General features: G+C 42.9%; 1 long non-coding RNA gene across 1 annotated transcript; it reads right to left on the reverse strand.

Annotated features, from left to right (window-relative positions):
• Positions 1 to 4,415: 4,415 nt before the first annotated feature.
• Positions 4,416 to 6,964, reverse strand: LOC135973216 (uncharacterized). Its single transcript, XR_010589969.1, has 2 exons — positions 5,243 to 6,964; positions 4,416 to 4,836 (listed from the first exon to the last, which is right to left on the reverse strand). It is a non-coding gene; the product is annotated as an uncharacterized LOC135973216 (long non-coding RNA).
• Positions 6,965 to 6,970: the final 6 nt, after the last annotated feature.

A 6,970-nucleotide genomic window follows, 5' to 3' on the forward strand; every position in this document is an offset into this window, starting at 1 on the left:
CCCCCATGTAGACAAGTCCTTAGTACTGTACAAAACTGATTAAAAATTAGCTCTATTGAATATCAATAGAACACATGGTAAAAGGAATAAGAACTGGCTAATAAAAATAAAAAAACCTCAATAATAATGGGGGATTTCAATTGTACCCACATTGACTGGGTACATGTCATCTCAAGACAGGATACAGAGAAAGTTTCTTGACACCTTAAATGACTGTTTCTTGGAGCAGCTAGCCCTGGAACCCACAAGAGGAGAGGCAATTCTTGATTTAGTCCTAGGTGGACTGCTTGATAATAGTGAGATAATATAATGAAATTTAACATCCCTGTGTCGGGGAAAACAGCACATCAGCCCAACACGGTGGAATTTAATTTCAGAAAGGGGAGCTACACAAAAATGAGGAAGTTAGTTAAACAGAAATTAAAAGGTACAGCACCAAAAGTGAAATAACAGCAAGCTGCATGGAAACTTTTTAAAGACACCATAATAGAAGCTCAATTTAAATGTATACCCCAAATTAAAAAAAACATAGTAAGAGGACCAAAAAATTGCCACTGTGGCTAAACAAAGTAAAAGCAGCAGTGAGAGCCAGAAAGTGGAAGTTAAAGTCTAGTGAGGAAAATAGAAAAGGAGCATAAATTCTGGCAAAATGCAGTGTAAAAATATAAGTAGGAAGGTCAAAAAATTTGAAGAACAACTAACGAAAGACTCAAAAAAAAAAAAAAAAATTGCTACTACTTTTTGAGTACCTCAAAAGCAGAAAGCCTGCTAAACAACCAGTGGGGCCACTGGATGATTGAGATGCTAAAGGAGCTCTCAAGGATGATAAAGCAGTTGCGGAGAAACTAAATGAATTATTTGCATCAGACTTCATGGCTGAGGATGTGATGGAGATTCCCAAAACAGCCATTCTTTTTAGGTGACAAATCTGAGGAACTGTCCCAGATTGAGGAGTCATTAGAGAAGGGTTTGGAACAAATTGATAAACTATACAGTAATAAGTCACCAAGACCAGATGGTATCACCCAAGAGTTCTGAAGGAACTCAAATGTGAAATTGCAAACTAATTGTAGTTTGTAACCTACCATTTAAATCAGCTTCTGTACCAAATGACTGGAGGAGAGCTAATGCGACGCCAATTTTTAAAAAGGGCTCCAGAGGTGATCCCGGCAATTACAGGACAGTAAGCCTGACTTCAGTACCGGGCAAACTGGTTGAAACTCTAGTAAAGAACAAAATTGTCAGACATATAGATGAACATAATTTGTTGGGGAAGAGTCAGCATGTTTTTTAAAGGGAAATCATGCCTCACCAATCTACTAGAATTATTTTAGTGGGTCAACAAGCATGTGGACAAGGGGGATCCAGTGGATATAGTACACTTAGATTTTCAGAAAGTCTTTCACAAGGTCCTCACCAAATGTTCTTAAGCAAAGTAAGATGTCACGGTAACTGGTTAAGAGATAGGAAACAAAGGATAGGAATAAATGGTCAGTTTTCAGAATGGAGAGGGGTAAATAATGATGCCCCCCAGGGGTCTGTACTGGGACCAGTCATATTCAACATATTCATAAATGATCTGGAAAAGGGGATAAACAGTGAGATGGCAAAATTTGCAGATACAAAACTACTCAAGATAGTTATGGCCCAGGCAGACTGTGAAGAGCTACAGAAGGATCTCTCAAAACTGGGGGACTGGGCAACAAAATGACAGATGAAATTCACTGTTGATAAAAGCAAAGTAATGCACATTGGAAACCATAATCCCAACTATACATATAAAATGATGGGGTTTAAATTGGCTGTTACCACTCAAGACAGATCGTGGAGTCACTGTGGATAGTTCTCTGAAAACATCCACTTAATGTGCAGCGGCAGTCAAAAAAGCAAACAGAATGTTGGGAATCATTAAGAAAGGCATAGATAATACAGAAAATATCATACTGCCTCTATATAAATCCATGGTATGCCCACATCTTGAATATTGCATACAGATGTGGTCACCCCAGCTCAAAAAAGATCTTGGAGAAGCTTCAGACAAGGGCAACAAAAATTATTAGGGGTATAGAATGGCTGCCATATGAGGAGAGATTAATAAGACTGGGACTTTTCACCTTGGAAAAGAGATGATTAAGGGTGGATATGATAGAGGTCTATAAAATCATGATTGGTGTGGAGAAAGTAAATAAGTGTTATTTACTCCATCTCATAACTCAAGAACTAGGGGTCACCAAATAAAATAAATAGGCAGCAGGTTTAAAACAAAAGGAAGTATTTCTTCACACAATGCAGTCAACCTGTGGAACTCCTTGCCAGAGGATGTTGTGAAGGCCAAGACTATAACAGAGTTCAAAAAAGAACTAGATAAGTTCATGAAGGATAGGTCCATCAATGGCTATTAGCCAGGATGGTCAGGGATGGTGTCGCTCACCTGTTTGCCAGAAGCTGGGAATGGGCAACAGGGGATGGATCACTTGATGATTACCTGTTCTGTTCATTCCCTCTGGGGCACATGGCACTGCCACTGTCAGGAGACAGGATACTGGGCTAGAGGGACCTTTGGTTTGATCCAGTATGGCCATTCTTATGTTCTAATAGAGCTCAAGAAGCAGTTGTCAATAGGGAATCATCGACTGGAGGGGTTTCTAGTGGGGTTCCACAGGGATTGGTACTAAGTCTGATGCTATTCAACATTTCATCAGTGATCTGGAAGCAAATTTAAAAATCACAATTTTGTAGATGACGACAAAGTTTGGCAGAGCAATAAACAATAATGACAGGGTAGTGAAACAGCGATCCAGATACCTCAGTAAGCTGGACCTATTCAAACAAAATGCATTTTAATACAGTCAAGTACAAGGTCATACATCTGAACAGGGAATACAGGCCATACCTATAAAATTGGGGACCACGCTGGAAGGTAGTCACTCTGCAAAGGACAAGCAACTGAACATGAGCTTCCACTGCACTGCTGTGGCAAAAAGGGCTAATGTGATCCCTGATGTATCAACAGGGGAGTAGTAGTTGAGAGATCTTGCCTCTGTGTATGGCTTTGGCACCCATATTGGAATACTGTGCCAATTCTGGTGCCCATCTCTGCAAAAAGGATGTAGAAAAAAAATGTAGAGGATACACAAGAGAGCTACGAAAGTTATTTCAGGACTGGAAAAATGCCTGAGCTCTTTGCCTCTCACTGTAAATCTGTCTAGTTTATCAAAAAGATTGAGAGGTGACAATTACAGTCTATAAAGTACCTTAAAAGGGAGAAAATACATGATTCTAAAAGACTCTCTAATTTAGCAGAGATGGGCATAAAAAGAACCAGTAGTTGGAAACCAAAGCCAGACAAATTCAGATTAGACAAATTTTAACAGTGAGGTTGATTAATGATTAGAACAAACTACCAACAGCAGTTGTAGATCTGCCCTCTCTCCTTGTCTTCAAATTAAGATTGGATGCCTTTCTGGAAGTTATGCTTTAGTGAAACAAATTATTTGATTCAATATAGGGGTAACCAGTGAAATATAGGTGGCCAGACTAGATGATCTAGTGGCCTCTTCTGGCTTTACATTCTTGACACTCTGGGCTGGTCTACACTACCGGGGCAGGGAGAGAGGGGAGGAGGGAGGGGAAAATCAATTTAAATTATGCAACTTCAGCTATGTGAATAACGTAGCTGAAGTCGACATACTTAGATCTACTTACCGTGGGGTGTGTTGACAGGAGACGCTCTCCTGTTGAGTCCCCTTGCGCTTCTCCTTCAGGTGGATTACCAGAGTTGATGCTAGAATGATCGGCGGTCGATTTATCGTGTCTACCTATACTAGACATAATAATAGATCCCTACTGGATTGATCGCTGCCCATCAGCCGGTAGTGTAGACAGGCCCTCTGGCTCCTGCATCCCTGGGTGAGAGGACTAAATACAGTGCAGGCTACAGGGTGGGTAAGTGCGTAAAGTAGCCCATTCCCCTACCTACTGCAAACTGAGGAAGCAGCAAGTACAGTCCAAAAGAAAACCTGCAGAAGTTACGGCCTATGGGGGTCACATGAGGAATGTACATTTACAATGTCTAAGTCTCAAATTTGACTTTAAATCTGACAATTTCTTGCAGATTAAAGAGCCTCTGGTCCTCTTCATAAGAGCAAGGTCATATCCTGATGCACTTGTCCAAATTTCCTCTCCTCCCTTCCCCACTATGGTGCAACATTTCGGGCATTAGATGCTGTTCTCCAATCCAGAGGTGGCCACATTTCAGCCACTGGTGCTATATGCAAATAACTGGAAAGTACTTCAGGGTCCATGAATACGAGAAGTGCTGTGCACGTGATTCTAAATCAGTTTGATTTCCTTCAGCAGAGGTCAGTGATGCACACAGACATGAGTCAATACAAATACATTACACACACAAACCCTGGATTCTCATCCATACTTTATTATACACATTTACACTTCACTAATAAAAATCTGTACACTTCACATTACAGTATGTCCTAGCCACCAGCTAGCTAGCTAACACTAGGACACAGACGTGGCCGGAGACTGCTGCCCTAGAACAGGCAGTGGGGGCTGCTCTTCCTTTCCAGAGAAGTTTCTTCAGCTTACACTTATCAGAGAGGACATTGTTTTCCATGTAGATGAGCCAGGACAGTGGAACAGGCCTCAACAAGAATCCTGCCTGCATTCAGCTCTTCCCCTGTTCTGTGAGATGGGCAGGCATGGTGCTCCCGCCTTGGCTCAGGATGCCAGGTAGTGTCTTGCCTCCTGCCTACATCCTCATTTCTTCATCTTCATGTCAGCCTCAATGGCACAGCGACGCCCTCTGGTTCCCCCATCCTAATCAAGATGCAAACCAAAGGAAAAAGGTCCAGTATTAGCAAGGATGGAAAAAGCTTCCTTCTCTACTCAAGGAACTGGGAAACTCCACAGATGGAAGACACAGCTCTCTCTGCTTACTGAAAGCTAGGGGAGGGAAAGTACACTGCTGTCTGCTGTAAGATAGGCAGGGGAAACTTCCCTGAAGACCTTCCTACAAGAGTCAATGTGGTCTAAATATACGAAGTCCCACTGGGGACTCAGAATCCCAATGCCTCTATGGTCTACTGAAAGCAGGAAGAGAAGTTCGGCTGCTTCTCACCTGGAGAGGGGCTTTTTGGGGCCAATACACAGTGCTGCTTTTTATTACGTGAAACATTCCAGTTGATCTGTTCAAGTGGCGAGAGGGGACTGCGGGCTAACATACCTGACCAGCTGCTCATCCCTACAGGAAATGTTCCTCCAGCGGGGTGACCCTGGCTCTAGCTCCCTAGCTTCTCCGCACAGCTACTCTCCATGAATGCAGGGCAACTGGAGGGCTTCTTCTCATCGGATCCCTCTCTCTCTGGCTGACATGCTGCCTCTGCTGAAATGCTTCTCTATCTAACAGATGTGTGAGAAAACAAACCCTCAAAACTTTTGTTCACAGCTCAAGGGCTTGAGCTCCCAGGAAAGGAAGTGCTTTTCCAGGCTCTCCCAGATAACCAGAGTGGCACAGCAGAGGTGCCTACAGAGGACTGTGGTTGCTTCCTGATCCATGCAACAAACAGAAAGATCAGACCAGATCCCCCCCGTCCTGTAGGCTGCTCACAGTGCACACTGTCCTGGACGGGAGGAGTGGGGCTCCTATATGTGCATGAACAGGTGTGAAGTGTATAAGAATCTGCAGTGCTGCATTTGACCCATTGTAATAATTGGGATCTAGCAGGCCCATCCCAATGAGGAGCTCAACTGGGGAAGATTGCATAAACTTTATTAAAATGTTCCAGTCACCCATAAAAAATGTGTATAGGAAAAGATACGGAAGTCTAAACAAAAAAGCCTACTGTATTAACATCATGTTTGGTAAACAAGAGTTTGGGACTGGAAATCAATGGACCAAAACCAATGTGTGGGAAATTAGGCCTAAGTGGTGTAAAAGACTACAGGGGACCAGCTATTCCGCCCATCACTCCCTCTTGGGTCCTTAAAAAAAGACCAACAACGGGAAGAATCAAGCTGGCTGCCAACACCACCATCTCCTGGAACCCTGGGATCCACTGTTACGCCTGTGTCATCTTGATCCTGAGGGGTGTTCTGATCAGACCTGGCCAGAGCAACCCAGATGACACTGACCTCCACCAGCTCCAGCTAAATCCTAAACCCCACCTGCTATGGGAGACTTTGGTTCCTTTTGTCAATTCTCCTCAGGTGTCCTTATCCTTCCCCACCTCATTTCTTCTCTTTCCTGTCCATTTCCTTTGGTCTTCTGTTTAATAGACTGGCTTCGCCGGCCAAGAGTGCATGTTTTGTAACACTGCGATCAAAGGTAGCTAAAAGCAATGCCCTAAACAGCCCAGAGGTACAAGTTTGCCAGGTTTTGGAATGGGTGATAAGACCACATGCAGGGCCTGTGTTTCTCTAGCAGTAAGGCTGCAAGTCAGTCAGCACCAGAAGCTGCATTTCCAGAGAGGTTGGTTCACATAACGATCTCAGAGCTATTCGAACCAGTGTCTCCATGCACCCCGGTGTCTCGGAGTATCTGACCCTCTTCTGAATTTGCTGTTCTTTTCTCTCTGTCTTGTTCTAAAGGAAGCAGGATCGGACTTTAACAAGAACTCCAGCCCATCTCAACTAATTTTCTCTTTCCCCCCAAAAAGGAAAGTTATTACCATTCTTTAATACCAGATAAAAGACCAGCAGTTTTCCTTAAACTCTCTACTGCTAAAGGGAAAGGGAATATTGTTAAACTGACATCCCTACCTAATACTTGACATGTTTTTCCTTCTTTATTACATCTTTAATAAAATGTTAAAAAGATTTTTAATGAACTAAGGTGGCCACGGTTGTACACCCCAAGCCTTGTTTAACTGTTTAATATCATATTATGACAGGGTCTCTAATACCTTTGACTCTCTAGGCCCATGTATTCCATAGAAATCAGCACAACAGATCT

Source organism: Chrysemys picta, chromosome 8 (genome assembly GCF_011386835.1).
Source record: "Chrysemys picta bellii isolate R12L10 chromosome 8, ASM1138683v2, whole genome shotgun sequence".
Lineage (NCBI taxonomy): Eukaryota > Metazoa > Chordata > Testudines > Emydidae > Chrysemys > Chrysemys picta.